Here is a 20,340-nt window from a genome sequence, read left to right on the forward strand (position 1 = left end):
AATGAGTCTTCCAGGTTATAATAGTAGAATTATAGTTTAACCAGTAAATAACAATTTTATAATTTCCAGAGATTAATTTATAATCTTGTGGGAAAATATAATTTGCGGTGCAACAGAAATGAAAGATTTAACTTATGGATTCACAGCATGGCTTTATTTTCAAGCTCAAGTTAAGTAGTTGTTTTTCAATCTCAAGTCAAGTCAAGTATTTATATATCAAGTACTTGAATCATATCAAGCTACTTGATCTTTAGCAGTTTCATTGTGTAGTGTCCATTCAACAATAAAATGATGGAATGAGAATAAATTGAATCACTATAACTCATAACAAAATGAAAAATAATAAGAAAATAAAGTTTCTTAATATTGAGGCGTTGTTTGATTTCATAATTTTCCATCCAGGATCTAAGACAGATGAGGCATCTTATAGATTTGTCGCCTAACCGATTGCGGGTTTTTGTAACTGTAAGAGCAGCTCTGGAAAATTGTCTTTCAACAGCAGCACAAGATGCTGGCGTTAATATAAAATCCTTGGCTATTTTGGCCAAGTTTGGAAAGATATTTCTGAAACTACCAAAATTTACCAATAGATTTCATAGAAATGTGAGAAAACTACTAATGAAGTCATACTGGCGAATGCTTCAGTCTCTCGGCGCTCGAAGAATCCTCTTATTTAGTCTAAGCGAGCACGAGATTGCAGAAATATAAGCCGTGCGATGCGTGTATACAAAACTCAAGTAATATCAAGTAGCTTGATTTCAAGTCAAGCAATAAATATCTAAAATCAAGTCGGGTCAAGCTCAAGTATGTAATTTTTCACGAGCTTTATTTAAAGTCAAGTAGTTGGTTAAAATGTCAAGCTATATGGCTTGATGAATCCCTACAGATAATAGCTAAATCCGAATACAAACATATAATAATAAAATATAACCATGAAATCTTTGTGAATTTAATATATTCTCGCACGATTTTGTTTAAAATTCAAAAAGGAAATTTCGAATATGCTCGTATAAACGACATAAAAAAACCCTTACGCAAAGTTTTTCAGGATGTATTTTTTCAAGACTGCGTAGAAACGTCAACTACCCCCACCCCCCTAACTCCCATCATCCATATTTCATACAAATCTGATGTAAATCTAGACGTTTACCATGTGACGGACGCCTAAGATATTCGGAGTTAGTTCTTGATCCGGGGCTCGCCTAAGGAAAAGGCAACTTTGGCAATGAACAGAACTCCCAAATCCCCTTCCGGTCTTAGGGAGACGTTAGGAACCACCTATAATGTATTCACTCCAGCCGGGATGGGGATCATTCCAGAGCCTCGTCTTAACCGTCTCCCATCTCTCCTATACAGCATCCGCGCGATAGGATCTCGTCGTAGTTTCGACCCTCTCATCTCTCTATCGCGCTTCCTTGGAAACTTTGACCGGAGACAGCGTTTATGCTGTCTGAATTTGAAATTCGGGGCTTTCCGATTGTGTGTGCAGAAACGAAGTCAATGATATGCTTATGAGATTTCTGAGTTGCAAATTCTTACTTAGCAAGCGGAATGTGGTGAAATTTATGCCAAATATGTACATTTCGATAATTATATTATACTTCTTTTTGATACTTTGCTAGAAATATTTATTCGAATAAAACACAAATATGTATTCAATATGTTGATTTAAGGGTTCGGTATAAAAAAAAATGTATCTCTACGCAATAATCGTTTTATCTCCTAAAATATTGGTCACAGCCCCCTCGAATAAAAACGTTTTTCATGAATCGTGTTATGATCTGAAACATATTGAGGTTTCCGTATCTTGCCTCAAGGAGAGTTCTCAGCCTCGAAAATATGAATGAGAATTTAAAAAAATCCAGTTTGAAGCTTATAATTTCTGAAATATAGCTCTAATCGGTTAACTGCAGGCGTTTTCGCGATTTTCGTAATCGTATCAATCGGAATAATGCTAAAAATTTTCCATGTAGGATCATTTAGATATAGAAAATTTGAGGTGAATTTTTCGATCAAAAAATTTTCATTTAAGGATTTTATGCTTCAAGTTATGGCAGAATGAACGGATTTACCAGAGAATTAGAGAGAAGTATATTTCGCCATTAATTCACTATTGCATCTGCCTCTTTATTGTCATTAGAGCGTCTAAGTTTATATAATTTAGATTTGTGAAATATATTTCAATTTTTGCTAATCCTTTTCAAAAAACCGCTCGATTGTGGCTTTAAAAAGTGGTTTAACATGCTGACGCATTAGGGAAAGTAGCTCATATTGCAACAACAATTGAAACAAAATCAAAACCAATAGACTCGGAGCAAAACTGGCTCTATTTTTTTATTTATCGCGACGGCGTGTCCGGCAAAAACAAAGGAGACTGCTACGTGTCGGAAAATTCTGCCGGCCGATGGGTGAGAGGCCGCCGGGAACATCGAAAAAAAGAAGAAAAGGCGGCTGTCGAGCGCGCCGTTTGAAAGGCACGAAGTCTGGACATGCTTGACGCTTGCCTCGTTTTACTTGTAATTGGATTCTCATTTCCGTCGCATCCGCGATAAAGGTCGGCTTATTCTTCACAACGGACGAGCCGCGCACTTGGGAAATTTTAATTGGCCACGTCGCCCCTTTTTCGGCCGGCAGGAGGCGGCGTTGCCATCGTTACGCCAAGAGGTGACGAGCAGGAATTTTTCGACCTTTTTTTTTCGCGCAGGTTAATCGACATTTCTCAAATAATTGATATAGGTTCAATGAAGAAGAAGAAGAAAGTATTAAACCATAATGGTTTGCGCGACTTAAATTTCGCAGTTCTAGTATCTGGGAGGAAAGTTATAATTGGAAATAAGATCGGGAAAATAAAATTTTCCCAAGATTTCTTGACTGAGACCTGTTTACGAATATGAGGCGGAAGTATATGTGATAGCACTGATAATTCTCAATAGTTCCACTGATAATTCTCAAAGAAACGTTAAGCTGTGCATCAATTTTATGAACATGAGCACTATTGAACCAAACAGAACAACAGTATTCAGCAGCAGAAGAAACCAAGGCCAAAGAAGAGTTCTGCCATCAGCAGCCCATGAAGAACCAGCTAATTTTTGAAGAATATTATTCCTCGACTTCAATTTCAACACGATACAACTGATACAAGAGTACTACTACATTATATTGAGCTGTACTTGGTACCACTTTCGATTAACTCGATTAGCTGGTTTATGAATTCTTCTCAAATTTCTCTCAGCTTCAGAGTCTTTAAAAATTGGAGGTATACAGTCAAATTGGGGTTGAATATTTTGTGAAGGGAAGGTGCTATGATAGAAAAACTTTAACACCATCTATCTCGAAAACGAAGCGTTTGGGGTTTCATGTTTATAGGGATTCTCTTTCACCCTGTGCAATATGAAAAAATGATACAACCGTGTCTCCGTTCCAGCTTCATTTCTCCGATCATTTTTCCCCCATCATCTAACTGACGACTGAACTGAAACGAAAAATGATCCGTCAAATCTCGGATCCGGCAACGCCGCCCGCCGCCATCTTGCCGTTCGGACGGGTCGACCGAAGAGACAAAAGAAAGAAATCCGCGCGGCGGCGGCCCATGGATCGATTTATCATCTCGGAATGGTTTGTGGTCGTGGAATTATTTAATATTATTAAAATATTTGCGACAGTAAAAACGTCACCGCCGTTCGGAACGTACCGGTCGTACCGGGGCAGGTGCAAGTTCTTGCAGAGCCTTCCAGACCGCATTATTTCTGTGCGCCGGTTGCATTATTTAATTAGAGGCGATTTTTTCGCGTCCCGGCCAGCAGAGCATTAACAACCTCGCCGGGCAGGCTCAGGGGCCATGCCTTTTATAGAGGACCCGGCCGCGGAGAGATACGAAATGTGTAGCAATTTCTTTACGAGTTTCTAATTTTCCCACAGAATGAGAGATGGCGTCCCACATTCTACATCATTCTCTCTCGTTTGGTACGACGTCTGCGGATTAACGAGGTCTCGCGGGTGGTGGGGGGACGTAGTCGATTGTTTCGGAGGTGACTACGTTGAGTGATTCGCGGACGACGCGAAAAAAATTTGAATTTTTATGTTTAGTTGTTGGAGATGGAAGGTCTCGAGGGTTTTAAATGTATTAAACCTAATTTAAAAACTTTAAAATTAATTAATCGTCAACTTAAATTGAGTAGTTTCAAAATTAAGTTAATTTTTAAAATTGAGATCTATGCTGCCGTTAAAGAGTATATGTGTATGAAATTTGTTTAAATATCGAAGGGCCTCCAATTCGTCCAAACAAAATCCCCTACTTCCTACTCAAATCATCCAGAAAGGAGTAATAAATTTAATAGTGTCCATTTGAAGTTAGCGACCCATTCTAAAACTGAATTTGAAAGAGAATGGATAGCTTGGAAACCACCATTAAAATTTATAAATTGGACAAGTATTCACCAAGTGGTCAATGGTTTCTTCTACACTACATTCACATAGTGGGCTTTCAATAGAATGCCATTTGAAGAGCACACTATTACAACGACCATGACCAGGCTAAGTCGTTTTAAAATACACCAAATTTTCCTAGAAAGATTGAAACCTGGAACTTCCTCTGAAGGATCAACGATTAGACCTTTGTTGAAGACATTACAAGAACTCCATTCCGATAGCCAAATTTCCTTGTTACTTCCATTACATTGAAGGAAAGTATTAATCCATATTTGAGTGACTTTAATCTGGCAGTTCAAGTATCAGGGAGGTAAGATACAATTGGAAATAAGTTCGGGTAGAAATAAAATGTATCCCAAGATTTCTTGACTGCAACCTGTCTACGAAAATGAGGCGGAACTATATGTGATAGCAGTGGAAACCAATGTGAAGGTGTAGATCTAATAGTTCCACTGATAATTCTCATAGGAACGTTAAGCTGTGCATCAATTTTATGAACATGAACACCAATGAACCAAACAGAACAGCAGCAGAAAAAACAAGGCCAAAGCTGCAATACAAAGAGTGCCGACATTAATGGGCAATGTCTGTATTTAAAAATTTAAAAAACTTCCTCCTTCGGCAGTGAATGTACAAAATATTTTCGTAGGTATGCCTTTGGGGCAGCCGAGCTCAAAATACAAAAGTTGAAATTAAAAAATGTTAAATGCATTTCTCAAAAAAAAAAAAATTATATGCCAAATCTGAAGGCTGAAATTCTGCGCCCAAACTGTGTTGGCCTGTTTTATCTGAAAAATGACGTAACAAAATGACGAATATTAAGGAAACGACGTAATGTCATTCACATCCTTTTAGAACATGCATTCGAGGCACACAAAGCATTTGCCTGAATTCCAGAAATTCCGATAGAAATCAGAGCCTGCTCCTCCATCAGGCCAGAAGACGTCTTCTCTCAGCCTCCCATCTCCACGGAGAAGGTAGATATTTCACTCGGTCTCCTATCACGTCCAAGGATCTGGCTTGTACCTTCCCCAGCGATGATTTAAACGGGATTTTTTACCACCTATCAATGTGTATCTAATCCATACATTATGCAACTTTCTACGAACGTTGAACATAACTTTGTCATCCATCTTATTAACTTGTTTCACATGCGGTACAGTTGCCAACGAGGAAACGTTTCTCTTTGAAGGATTTATTAATGAATCGATACGCATTTCATCGTTGAAAAATCCTGGCTGGATATTCCTGGAATTGTTTCGTACGTACTCGATAGACCGACGGGTTTATATTTATGGTCCAAGTTGGGGCAGTCGATAGAGATGCTGCTTGAAAATGTTTTCTGTCAGAAACGATAAATCTCTGCTGGTACCGTAACAATGAAGTCTTTCTAATTTTGAAGTATAAAATGACACCTTTCAAAATTCATTGACGTTTTGAAGCTTTTTAGTTTTCATTACTAGATACGTAAAGTAAAATATTTCGCAACTGTTGGTGATAAGTATATTTCACAAAATCATTTGGTGGCATTGTATCAATGTTTGAGAATTACATAACTTCACAAACGTCAATTGTCATTTTTCGCAAATGACAGTGTTAGGTACAACCGCAAAATCTTCGTCTCAATTTCAACAGCCCATAAACAGACATATCAGCGTGAGACGATCGGCATAAAACACAAAGTCATCCGAAATTTCTTTTCGCCATTTCCGTTCAGCGCCTGCTTATGCTAATGCGTCGGCAGCGACATGCTGATACAGCAGATACGTTCAAACGTCTTTCAGTACACCCACCACACAAAATGACGTCGCGTTTGATATGTACATTCGAAAACGTTTAGAGATATTGAAAAGGGTGCATTCGAAATTCGGTTTTCCAATTTCGAACGAGCGCATAGTATTGCAAATATGCCATTACGTATGTGCGGGGTCTTGAGATGAGTCAGATAATATCCAATCTCTCGATAAAAAATGGATTGGGAATCGCTTTGGGGCGTGTGGTTGAAATGGGGTTGAAGAAAGACTCCCCTTTGTCAAGTACGTGAAACTCGATTTGATTACTTTTGAGGGGTTGTCGTAAATAAAGAGTAAATAAAGGTAATGGAGTGTCCTCGCTTTATTTATTGATATCTTCAAACATATATTAGGCTCTTAAGTACAACATACATATACCAATAAACAATTTTTTGAAATATACCAATATGATTAAATTTTTTAATAATTCATACTTATTACCATAATCTCACTGGATTGGGCGAACTCATGATGACGTCAATTTGTAGTGAACACAATATATGTTATTTACATTTCCATTTCCACATCAAAGGGATTGCTACAGCAAAAATGAATCGAAGTAATGTATAACAATGAGGTTATCACTGATAACAAAATGAACTTCACAAAAGAAAATGGTTGAATCAAAAGTTCGTATTAGCTTACTACAGTAGATTGTTTACATATATTCAAGTGACGTCACTGATGACGTCCTGTTAAGCAAAATTACGTTTTGGGTGTATTTCCGAATTTTCGTTAACGCAAATTCAGAAATCGCGTTGACAAGTTGGCATCAACCACCCCGAATCAATAACCACCCCTCGTGACAACAGGCAGTATCGACTTGCAGCTCGTTTATAAAACTGCAAACGCAGATAACATGACGTACTACGTCATTTTCTTTTTCCGTTTCCTGGGGCCGTTTTTCAAGACCTAATGAAGGCGGGCGTTCGTGTCCGCTTTTTTTTTTTCGAAAAAATATACGTTCCGCGAAGGGGTTAATTGAATTAAGTCCGTTTCATCGGGTCGTAAACAAGAGGGGCTCGCATTCGTTGATCGATCCCTATCGTCGAGGCATTCACGGCATGTGCAACAGTGCACATGCAGAAATATCCGACGCTATTATCGCTAGAATTCAGGTGTATTATTAGCGATTCCGAAAATCGAGCGAATGTGCTGGTTTTCAAGGGACATTCAGCGACTTATAGCTTTTACGGAAATGACAATTCCCCATGAAACGACAATTTGAAAGGAAATTAGAGAATCAATCGATTTGAACTGATATCTTTCACGTTATTGTTCTGAATCGTTGAAAATAACGGACTATTTGTGTTTCACTAAATTTTCGTGAATGACATAAAGATTTCGAGGACGGAAAACACAACAATGTCAAAAAAAAAGCACAATAGTAGAATTACTGTCAATTAATAATATTCAAACCTACAAATCATTAAATTAAAAAAAAAATAAGAAGCTATTAGAACATGCCTTCAATCAAATATCTACCAACAACTGAAAATTAAATTGTATAGCAGATATCCAGCATGATGGACCAATACATCTAACTTCCTGTATAAATATACTTCAAGTGTTCTATTTCAATTTATTAAGTTACTACTGGGAATTCTTATTGAACCAAAGTATTTGTTATAGAATACTGATAAAACGTCACATTTGAAACATACCTTTTACCTTTACCTAAGAAAGAAAAATATAGGCGTTTCGTTTCTATTGCACAATATGTCATCGACTTCAATTAACATGGTTAGAAAAGGTCATGTCATATTTTGTATTGGATTGGTTGTACAAGCTTTTCAACTGTGGCCATTTTGAGCAGCAGAGCGAAACTATTAACGCATTTTCGAAAACTGAAATCATTTATTTATTCAGAGAATTGGGAATACAATCTGATGAGGCGCTCAGAAACAGTATCCACGATAGAGAACATAAAGAAAACATAATCAAATAGATTCAGCGGGTAATTTGAAAAAATCACAAGGCATTTTTGAAGAGTGAATTTGAAGTTTCTGCAGATAATTTAAAAAATTCACGAATAAAATCTATATTAATTAAGTTTGAGTTTGCGTTTGCAGCAATGAATCGAATTGAGGCGAATTCCGCATTAAGGAAGAATGAATGCTCAAGTTCTCCGTCAATCTTCGCTACCCACATAGCGAATCCAGAAAATTTTAATGATAAAAGCTTTCCGATTAGGGACAATGTTCTCCCATTCCAACAGAAATTGCCTCCCGAATTCTTCACAACTATCTCGGAGAACACGGCTAAGTTCTCTAATTAAAATTCCCCAGATTATTGATTGAGGACGTACGACAGTTACTCCAGCGGGTGATTCACGTACTCGTGCAAAAATTCGAGAAAAAAATAGTTATTTGAGCAACCAGTTGGAAGAATAATGAAAAATATTGTGTCCTTACGTAATTCACATAATATTTTTTCTAATTTTGAATAGAATGTGACAATTTAAATTAAAATTAAAAGCACTAAAAACGTCCCTATGCGCATTCCAAGTAGATTACTTTTAAATTGTCTTATAGTGAATCCGGAGATATTTATTTCTTACTTTATCGTTATGGAAGCAAGTATTGTTTAGTGTCATGTTTCGTGATTGGAGAAAATCACATGAAAAATACACAATTTGATGCTAAACAAAAAACTATATTGTCAACTGTGTTCAATATAACTAATTGTTCAAATTATGTTATAAATATGATATTTATAAATAATTTTCTATTCACGTCTCGAAATTGAATAATCGATAATACATTCAATTTCACAAAAGTTGATAAATTCATTAACAGAATATTTGAAAACATTAAATATGTATACTCAATACAATTGTTCATGTTAGAGTCTCATATAATATTTGAATTTTTATTAACTGAAACTGATGAAGCTGAAATATCACTTCAATATAAACTCAATTTTTGATTTTTCACTAATGAGATGGAATTTAATTCTTTCAAATCAATAAAAAGTATGGTAACGTGCAAAAAACGTTACAAACTTCATAAACGTTAAGAATTACCTATGTCAGACAGTAGGTAATTGTAGTTATTGCTACGCATCCCTCCAAAAAATTGTCTTCTATTTCTAAAATATGCTTATACCATTCTATAATATATATATATCTTATAGAGATTTGTCTGGGAATTAAAATTTACTTCAACCCCCATTCAAAAATGATGAAAGTTAATGTTCAAGAAACAATTCAATCTTCCAAATACTGCGTGACATAATAAAAAAATTTCATTGATCGAATACCATGAAGAAACGCTTACATTTCCAACGCCTTCTAAGCCGTTGCGAAATAACGATTCAGGGGACCATGGAAGCATCCGAAAAATTCCCCAATAACCGAAATTAAACATCCCATCTAGAAATCCCGCGACTTCGCCCAACCGGTCCTCGTACAAAAGCTGAAGAGAGACGGAAACACGCCAACTGAGCCAAATTTCCATAATAGAGCCATACGTTCGGTTGGCTTTTGACTCGTACATCATGATATTAACTCCCAGTCGGGCTTATGAAGTGACTCATGCGTAAGGGACACCCATATAACATGTATGCACAGCCTACTACTGCGCCAAACCTGGACATATTGCATTCGCCATCACTTGTTTTGTTATATATTGACATCTATCATTTATTATTGATGGCCTCTGGCCATACTGACGCTTCGCCGATATACAGATGCCATTTTTGTTGGAATCGGCAATAAGGGCGTGTTATTGTGTTTGAATATTGCGATCCTTCGGAGGTTTGTAAACTTGCTCGAGCGAAACTTTTGTCTGGCGGGTTTGAAGTGGTTTTAGATTGATTTCGACTTTAATAAAGAACGGCAGATGGCTGATTTATTGTGTCTCGTGTTATTGGTCTAGGTGATTTGGCCATTCTACGAGCTAACATGCGTGAAATTGAATTTAAAGCTGTTTTTGAATAGATCCCTGAAGCGCCCCTTAGTTCGAGAGGGAATGATTGTCTAAGTGCGCTTAACCATTGAGAGAAAAATTTTCTTTTTGTTGACTCTGTCTTCTTCCTTAAATAGGCTCGTTCTATCATTCTTTTTATTATCGTTATTGCTTCCGATTGTAGAGTAGAAGCTGTGTGATCACTTTTAGAGTGAAGAAGAAAACATTTCCAGAATTACTTACACTATATGTTGCCAAGACGATCATGTCTAATGGTTGCTAGGCCGGAGCTTTCTGTAGACAATTCAAGCGATACTCAATCTATTAGTTAACTATTCTGAACTTTGGTTTCTTGTGGGTTTATCGATGTGTCCAGATAATCTTCCTACTTACCTACTTCCTACACTGAATCAAAGATTTATAATATTTGAAAAAAATCATTGAAAAAGCGCGTCCGAAACAGTTTATCGACGACTTTTTAATATAAAATCGTTGATAAAGTCGTTGCTTATTCAGTTAATCAACGACTTTTTGATATAAAGTCTTTGATTAACGTTGAAAACGTCGTTGATTGAGCAGAATTTCAGCTTTTTATCATTTAAGCGTTACTTATCTATTGGTCTACTTATCTGAATATATTTGGTTTCCTGTCAGTTTATCGATGTGTCCAGATATACTTGTAACAACTTCCAACACTGAATCAAAAGTGTTCTTGAAAATTATCATTGTGAAAGTTATCAACGATTTTATAATATAAAGTCGTTGATTGTCGTTGATAACATCGTTTATTAAGCAGTCAATCAACGACTTTTATAATATAAAGTCGTTGATTAAGCAGTAAATTAACGACTTTTAAAATATGAAGTCGTTGATTAAGCAGAATTTCAGCTCTTTGTGAATATAGTATCAGTTAGAATCTCAAAAAATATTAATTGTGGGTGGCTTATTTCTCAGGAGCTATTTTTGATTCTTTATCGTTGAGATATCTCCGTCGGCGGTTGTAGAGGCTAAAAGTTGACCTCCGATGCGTTCACCTATAAAGTCAAGGCATGCAAACGCATCTTGACGTACATCTCAATCTGCCGATAGGTACAACGGTTTCATTGTTTCGAAGCTACCCGGGAATTTAACACATTTGAATCGCAATATACTGGCCGTTTAATTAATTCTATAGTTTTTTCTACGCCGCGTAGGATTCCTCGACCGGCCGCCATTTCTGTTGAACAAAGGAAACATCAGTCCATTAACTCGTTTATTGCGTACGGAACCCCCGGCAACAGGACGCATTAACGGCAAATTTCCACGGAATCGAATATCAGACAAAAGAATAACGAGCCGTGGAGGAACGTTCTCATATCGGGCCGTTTTTTTTTTTTTCATTCTTCATCGCGTCGGTATCTAAGTGTGCTGACTGGTAAAGCGATTCGCAGAAAATCTCGGTACGTTCATTTTTAAATTACGGTAGCACATAATTGCCTATCATTAGCCGGTGCAGTTTTCTGTCGACTCCAAACCCGTAATTACGGACAATGAGGGGCGGGGCCGTAGACCACGTGATCGCGTGGCCGTTCACGTTTACCACGTTGACACTGGTTTGTATTGTTTTGTTGCCGTTGTGGAGAGTGCGAGAGGTCGGTTTGGTTGGAGAAATCTCTGCCGAAATTGCTTCGGTGTGTTTTTTGGCTACCTAATTTGGGAAATGCACGAATGCTACCTTTGCTATATTCGTATGAAGTACTTTTACGCATAATTGAAGATAAACGCGCCTTTTGATATCGGTGACTTCAACTTCGATATTTCAACGTCATTTAATAATGTTTGATTTCAAAGATGTCACTATTTCGTACGACCATGAGCGTCCAAAAAAAGTACTTTTTTTCAAACATACAATAACAACGTCATATTTTGACTGAAAAGATCATCGAAAAGTTCTACTTTTCCTCCGCCGATAGAGAAAAGTGTTGCTATGTAAACGATGCAATACTTCTCCGTCCGCCGGAGGAAAAAGTGTTGCCTAGCAACTATTATGCTTCATATCTGTCAAAATTAATTCAGCATGACAACCGTAACTGGGCAAATTTTCCATTGATCAATAATTATAACGATAGTTAATATAAATCTTATTTGAAATTGGACCTCTTGATTTTTATGAATTTCAAAACTTTAGAAAAAAAACCTATTTCATTCGGAGGAAAAGGGACTTGGCTTGACTTCAGTAACCAACAAAGGCTCGCCATGAAATAATATACTATTTTTCTACGCAGTTTTCGAACTTTATCAACAGTAACTATTAATAGTAAAATTACAACTGTCTAAGGTTACACCATACCAATACACGACAACAAAATTTTCCTTCACTCCTTACTTCTTTCTGTTTTTGTTTCTTTGTATACAATACATTAGATTTGATGGTGACATACTGATATATTGTTAATTCTGCTTCGTAATTCTACACACTTGCCCTAATCCATGTTTGATTCAGCAATGAATCCATAATAGCATATTGAGACAAACTTGTTGAAATCTTTATTTGTTGTAGAGTTGTCAATTGAAAATAATGTTGTGATATTATTGTAAGTTATTGCACAAGTGCATCAAAATTACCGATAATTTTGCATGACAGCGCGTTGTCATAAAAACTGCATGAGTTCATTTTCATTTTTGGAGAAAGATCCCGACACCGAAGGTGGAGGGCTCTTCCTCGAAAAATGAAACATTACTTGTCAAACTGATGTAGAATGGAATTGCCATAGATTCGAACTGTTATAAGATGCATACGAACTATGCATCTATGAACAGAACAATTATCGCAGTGCTATTTCGCTTCCTACAATGCAATTATCACTGTAATTTTCGAAAATTGCATTCCATTTACATAGAATTTTTGACAGGAGGGAAATATTCTTCAAAATAGTTTTCAATATTTTTTGGTTTTCTACCTAGCCAAGATTATCCTATAATTGCATTAAGCATTTTCGGAAATTTCTTGATCATACACACAATGTACTTTTGCATCAATATAATGGAATTTGATATAATGAATCTCTTATTCAGCAAAATCACGTTTCTGAAATTGAATTTGATTGTTGTTTCTGTGAAATATTCATTGAACTTTTTCCATTAGATTTATAAAATAGTATATTAATTGCTTCGGACAATCTCAATGAACAGTAAGACCTTTCATTGATTTAATGGAAATTGTTCCCTGATACAATGAAAAAAATTCCTCAATATGATGAACAACTTTTCTGTTCATCGGTTGAAAAATCATTTTATTTATATCTACACTTTTGGTGTAGATTATAAGCGAAATATATTAAGATGAAAGCCACAGCTAGAAAGCCAGAAAATTTTCAACTCTATCAAACGAGCCGTCAGCTAAAGCCTGCAGCATCATATTTATTTATTTACCCGAACAAAACCGTTCATAACCGAGCGCAGGATTGATCCTCGAATAGACGTTCTCAACATGTCTTTTATATTATGATATAAAGGGTTCAGCCATCGGACAACCGGCCGATTGAGTTACAGCCTTCAGAGCGCTATATGCTCCAATCTATGACTTATATATATGAGTCCGCGAAAAAAAAAACGACACAACAAAACCGTTGTTCATAAAGAAAAGCTGTCTCGGGACCTCCCAGGTTGAGAGATCATTCGATCTTGAGTTAACTCAACCATCACGGTGTTATCCACATTGATAATCTTCGGTTATCAAAGTGGCCGGTCTCTTTATATCCCTCTCTCTCCGTCTTTCTACCGCTGTCTCCGTCAGGTCTGGTCCGACGACTCGCAAAAATCCAAAAGTCTAACCTCCCATGGCGGCTGGATTGATACGATATGGATCATCGTCTAGAGACGGGGAATTAAAAGGGCGTTTTGTGTTTTTTTACGCGGCGATATTTCAAACGGTACGCGAGCGAACGCGGTAGGAATTATCTGCAGAATCGGCAGGCCGAGTGCGGTTTCTAGGGGAACAGGCACTTCTGGAACTAAATATTATTGCTTCGCTTGATCTAGCCGATAGAAATCCGACGTATTAACACTACTAACGGCTGTTTTGTGGAGTTTTATCGAAAAGGCTTTGAACGAACGCTCAACCGCATCCTGAAGTTTTCACAACGATTAGTTGTGTTCAAAATACTCGAATAAATATTACAAACAAAATTCTGCCGTAAGTCACATGAGTTAAGAAGTATTAAATGCTTGAAATTGGCTTCTGCCATCAAATATTTTATATTCCTCTTGATATAGGCTTGAAGTTAGTTTTTAACATACCTACATAATAATCCTTTTTCTATCAATTGGAGAGCGTGCGAAATCTCAAGATTCACAACACGCCGAGTTATTGCATGAAAATACCAATACATTTGTCATCGAAAAACATATAAAAATAAAATGAAGAAATGTCAACCAATTACAAATAGATATAGGTATCATAAAAAATACCACGAAAACACATCTGCACGAGCAAAAATATTAAATGCTGCTAATCGTTTCTACTAAAATATCTGAAGTTAAGACCCCCCCACACTATAGAATGCTCACCTTATGAGGAAACATTTCACGTTCTCTGAAATAATTTCGGATGAGAAAAAATTCATTTCTCCAATTCTGTGGTAAATCCGTCCATTTTGACATACTCTCCAGAACAAAATGGTGCAGCAATATCTCAGCTTCAAATTTCATGAAAGAAAGTATTACTTTTTCTGTCTAGGCAACAAAGTAACTGCTTTCCTACCTAGGCAGCAAAGTGATTATTCTCAATACCAATAAAACATTCGACATTTTCTGACAATCAATATTTTTTCCACCTTCCTTATTGCTGGAGGAGTAAGTATTTCTGAGTCGCTATCACTGTCCATAATATAAATATATCCGATATTTTTCCAAAAAACTTTGCTGCCTAGTAAAACAAATAACTATTTCGAAGCGCTGAAATAATTTGTTGAAAAAAAAAACAATTTTGTGATGGAAAAAACTTATAGATTTTTCTTTCTTTCTCATGGCTTGTGTTTTATTGATTAATTTCTGGTGCTTTTGAACATATCCAAAATAATCTCTTAACATTATATCTAGAGTGATGTTAATTGACCAGCAAAATTCTACACCGTTAGATTTTTTTGGGGTTTCTCTAGAAAAACGGTTCTACGATTCACTCAGCCTTCGATTATGAATCAGGTTGTCGACAGATCAGATTTACGTCAACAAAAAACATATTTACGAGGTTGCAAGCTTGAAGCGACCGTTTGAATTTCAACAAATAACTCTCGTTATCGCAACCTCGCCACTAATGCCCCGTTCAGACTGTGAGAACCGCTTGATAAGGCGCGCATCCACTTCTTCCTCCACGCCATTATGCTTATGAGCCTTAAGGTCTCGAAGATGATGCAAAACCTGGCTCGTCGTTAAAAATGCCTGTTTGGCTAAACGGCTCGTATAACGAGGCATCGGATCTACGAGGGAACCATCGGAATAAACGGACTCATTAATTAAGTGTGTTGCCTGCCTTACATAGAGGCCATAGAACGCTCTTAATGTCACAAAACCGTGATCATAGACACCCCATATGGTGCATTCTCCTAATTAAAAGTTACAGAAGGACCTTCCGGCATGCTGGTTATGTTATCCAGGTGAGGAGTCCAATTAATTTGAGTCGCCGGAAAGTCGTTAGGGGAATCTGTGCGGACGGGGCTTAATGCCGTCTATGACGAAAACCGGGCATCAGAGATTGCCGTTGCGAACGATGGACCTCTGTGTGAGATTTGCTTTTTGGTCCATTGTTTCTGATATTAAATTTATGAGATTTATAATTTTCGGGGAGAGCTCATTGGCGGATTCAATTTTTTTATGTATCCGGATCAGACACATTTTAAAATGTGTGTATAGCTATACCTATTTATTCTTTAGAGAAGGAGCATTACAAAAAATTGTTGTCTTCAAACAATAAAGCATGTGTGAATAAATCTCAGTATGTATTAGCAGAGGAAATGTTAATTGGGCATCATACATTTCAACGTATGATAGAAGAGACCAGATAAAAACCTCTGCAAGAACTTGGTCTACCGTTATAGGCGTGTTGATTGGTTTTTACATTTGTTTACACAATAAGCTGACTTATGTATATTGAAGGGCATCTTCTTCATCCGAACAAAATATTTTCTATCCTTCCTTTTCACCAAAAGTTGACTTTTATAATGAAATCTGAAAACAAAAAAGAAAATAAACAGAAATGAGTAATAAATATTATAGTTTCCACTATTTTTATTTGAAGTTCGCGACCCATTCTGAAAAAAATCTGAAATTGAATGGATAGCTTGGAAACCACCATGGTATCTTCAAATTTGACAAGTATTCACCAAGCAGTCAATGGTTTCTTCTACTTCACACTCACATAGTGGGACTTTCAATAGAATGCCATTTGAAGATCATACTATTGCGACGACTATGACCAGTCCTAAGTCGATTGAAAATACACCAAATTTTCCTAGGAAGATTGAAACCTGGAACTCTCTCTGAAGGATTAACGATGAGACTTTTGTTGAAGACATTACAAGAACTCCATTCCAAACGCCAAATTTCCTTGTCACTTTCTCAAGATTGAAGGAAAGTCATAATCCATGGAGGTTGACTTGATTTCAACCTGGTAGTTCTAGTATCTGGGAGGTAAGATGGAATTGGATATAGGTTAGGGTAGAAATGAAATAAATCCCAAGAATTGTCGACTCCAATCGTGATAGAACTGGATCCATAATTTCGAATTATAAAATTAAGACGTGAATTTCAACAATTTCATTTCACTGAAAAATTGTTTCAGTATTTTTTTCTTTTTAATCCATAAAAAATAGTTGAGTCGAACCAGAACCAATGTAAGCAGCACCAACGTATCGATCTCAGACAATAATTGAAGCCGTCTTTACACTTCTGTTCAAAAAAATTGTCTAAACGATTCATAAAACACTTCTTACCGTTCTTGATACTTATCACACAATTTCAACTCCTACTTTCAACGAACTCGGACGTCTTTCAATCAAGTCGCCCGTTTCGCAAATTCCCTCACCGCCGACAACGAAATTAAACCGGCAGAAAAATCCAGTAGGCTGTAAATCAACCGACGTTATACGGGCGTGACGCACGCATATGCACCGCGCGCTGACGATGATGGATACCCGAGATAAACGCCCGCCTCGATGCGAAAACGTCGGAAAAGATCATTATCCGGTCACGTCGCCCTTTAATATGCGCCGAGTGTCGATTAGCCGCCGTGCCGAAAATGCAGCGCGCAAAAAAAAACGAACGAAAAATCGGCACAACAACTCCCCTCATTATAACCGCATCAAAATCAATCCGGCCGCGTCTTGGGTGGCCGAGCCGCGTACGGAGGTTTTTGCCGCGCGTTCAAGACGCTCTTTAACGCGCGATTTATGCGCGCTTCTAGGCGTTGTCGGTAGCCGCAATTACGCAAAGTGGCCTGCAATTACAGCCCGCGATTTGAATGCGGGATCGGCGGTGCGTAAAGGCTGGGGCACACTTGTGCGTTGCCGCGTCACGTAACAAGACTCGGCGACTTACTAACTCGAGTTAACTCGAACTGGGCTAAGTTTGAGTTAACTCGAGTTAAATTCTTCTTAACTTGAATTTGGACTGGCGATAAATTAATAAGGGCCAGTTTCATAATCCATCCGAAAAGGCTGCCCTTGAAAAAGGCCGTTTCATTAAAAAGTCGCCTTTAAATGGAGCTTGAAAGTAGCTCCTGTTTCATGAAAATATTCCGACCGTCTTTTAGAGAAAGCTCGTTGAGTGCGCACTTATTTCGAATTGTATCTTACCTCCCAGATACTAGAACTGCCAGATTAAGTCACGTGAATCTTTATGGATTAATACTCCTCCAATCTAATGAAAGTGACAAGGAAATTTGGCGTTCGGAATAGAGTTCTTGTAATGTCTTCAAAAAAAGTCTAATCGTTGATCCTTCAGGGAAAATTGCAGGTTTCAATCTTCCTAGGAAAATTAGGTGTACTTCAAATCGACTTAGGACTGGTCATGGTCGTTGCAATAGTATGCTCTTCAAATGGCATTCTATTGAGAGTCCACTATGTGAGTGTGGTGTAAAGAAACCATTGACCACTTGGTGAATAGTTGTCCAATTTATAAATTTCATGGTGATTTCCAAGCTATCCATTCAGTTTCAGATTCTTTTTTAGAATGGTTCGCTTACTTTAAATCTATATAATGGAAACTATAACATCTTTCCTCTTTTGCTCTCAATTCAAATTGTAATATAAGCGTCATCAACTTTTGGTGAAAAGGAATGATATCGAGAATCGAGATACATGCCTTTTTTTATCAATAGTTCGAATCGACAGTCCTGGATCACCGGAACGTGAAGATGAACCTTTAGACGCGCATTTGTAACGCATCCGAATAAATTAAATTTCGTATTTATGACGAAGCTTGTGGTGAGGCTCTATTAAAGCGTCTTTATCGACGTTACTTTTGTCGTGGAGCTTCTTTATTGATGCACATCCGGCGCTCGGCCGATTTAGGTAGTTTAGAATCAATATTTGCCGTTTAAACTGTCGGTAATATCGATTTGTATGCGTCGGTAAAATTGCAGCGTTTAACTTTTTGCTCCCGATGATTTGGTTCGGTACCTATATGTGTTGTCCCCCTGGGTGGTTTGTGAGTTGAAGTTCTTGTAAATTTCTAACAACCCGACATAATTTCGACTGGTTCATTTTTACGCTTATTTAATATTACCTGAATTACGGAGTGTAAATAATCTGCATTTAGGTTCAGTGACGGCAAATTTTTTTTTAGAACATCGGAATTAATATTCATTGAAGACATATTACAAGTTTTGGTTCATCAACATTGGATTGAACAATTGTCTACCTTGTAGATCCATAGAGTACACAGATCAATATACTGCACATTGTTAAATAGAAAGGATGGACGATAGTTGAAAAAACGCATTTTTTTATATTTTTCATTATCAAATCCACTCCAGCATATCTCATGTTTATCGTGACACCCCTACTTTCAACCCACAAATGTAACCTACAAGCATTATCAAGTGGAGGGCGCTCCAAACGATGTAATGCTATTTGTAAGCGGTCAAATGGACAACGTCCTAGACTGGGGACAGGCGTAACTTCGTGTTAGGAACGAGAACTGCAAAAATTCAGATTGTCCGCTATTTGCATCGTCTGACACAAAGAGAAACGTAAAAGTTTTTTTAAGAGAACGGTATATAATCCTGCTGTAACAGAGAATAATGGGAGTCTGCGTGCTGTAAATCGTAGATGCCACCTGGAATATTCACCTTTTCGTGTCAGAAATCCCTGATGTATAGGGTGACCCACACTTGGGATAATAAAGTAAAAAAAAAATAAAAATCTGAACATGAATTTGATTGTGTTATTTTCTCAAGCTATAATAGATTTAGAGGTTGAATTGAGGAAACAAACTCAATCGATTCGAAAGAATGAACTTTTCCATCGTGACTTTTTTCTGTCAGTCATTGAAATTCCATAGCACACTCGCCTCTCATGCCACAGCAATGTAGAAAAAGGCGACTGGCGAAAGAACTGAATGACACATTGAAAACATTCTCAATCGTTGAATTGTCCATACACGGAAATCCAAGGACTCTTCGATGTTTAACGTTTAATGAATCAAATCAATGGAGGCATTCAAATCATCCTCCTTTTCGTTCCCTATTGGCTGAAAATATCCTAGAATCGGTGGAATTGGGACGTCGGGATATCTCTTTGAGTTCCAGAGATTTATCGATAACTTTTATCTTGGTGGTTTGATCAAGTTTCCTGACTATATATCAGTAGTTATGCAGACGAAACAGAAGGGTCTAATATTTCATTTTCGAGAAGGGCACAGGATGGATCGATACCATGGTTCTCGAAAAAGTCTTTGGGGAAACTTTGTGTTGCAATGAAAATTGAAAATGTGAATGATAAAATCGAATAATAGAATGAAAATTAATATAACACATAGATGACACTTATGGCTTAATGAATAATATTTTGAAAATTCCTTATTTCTCAATGAATACTAATTTTTTTTTTTTTTTGTTTCAGGTGAGTTCTTCATAGAGTTTAAATATTCCAATCGTACTTCCCACTAGGTCGGTGAGTGCTTTATTTTGGAATATATATAATATTTTTTCGTTCATACTCAAATCTACTAATTCA

General features: G+C 37.0%; 1 protein-coding gene across 2 annotated transcripts in view; it reads left to right on the forward strand.

Moving 5' to 3' along the window:
- The window catches only part of LOC123680847 (homeotic protein ultrabithorax), a 270,094-nt gene that overhangs the window by 129,347 nt on the left and 120,407 nt on the right, over nucleotides 1–20,340 (forward strand). The gene's annotated exons all lie outside the window — the stretch shown is intronic.

Source organism: Harmonia axyridis, chromosome 1, assembly GCF_914767665.1.
Source record: "Harmonia axyridis chromosome 1, icHarAxyr1.1, whole genome shotgun sequence".
Taxonomy (NCBI): Eukaryota; Metazoa; Arthropoda; class Insecta; order Coleoptera; family Coccinellidae; genus Harmonia; species Harmonia axyridis.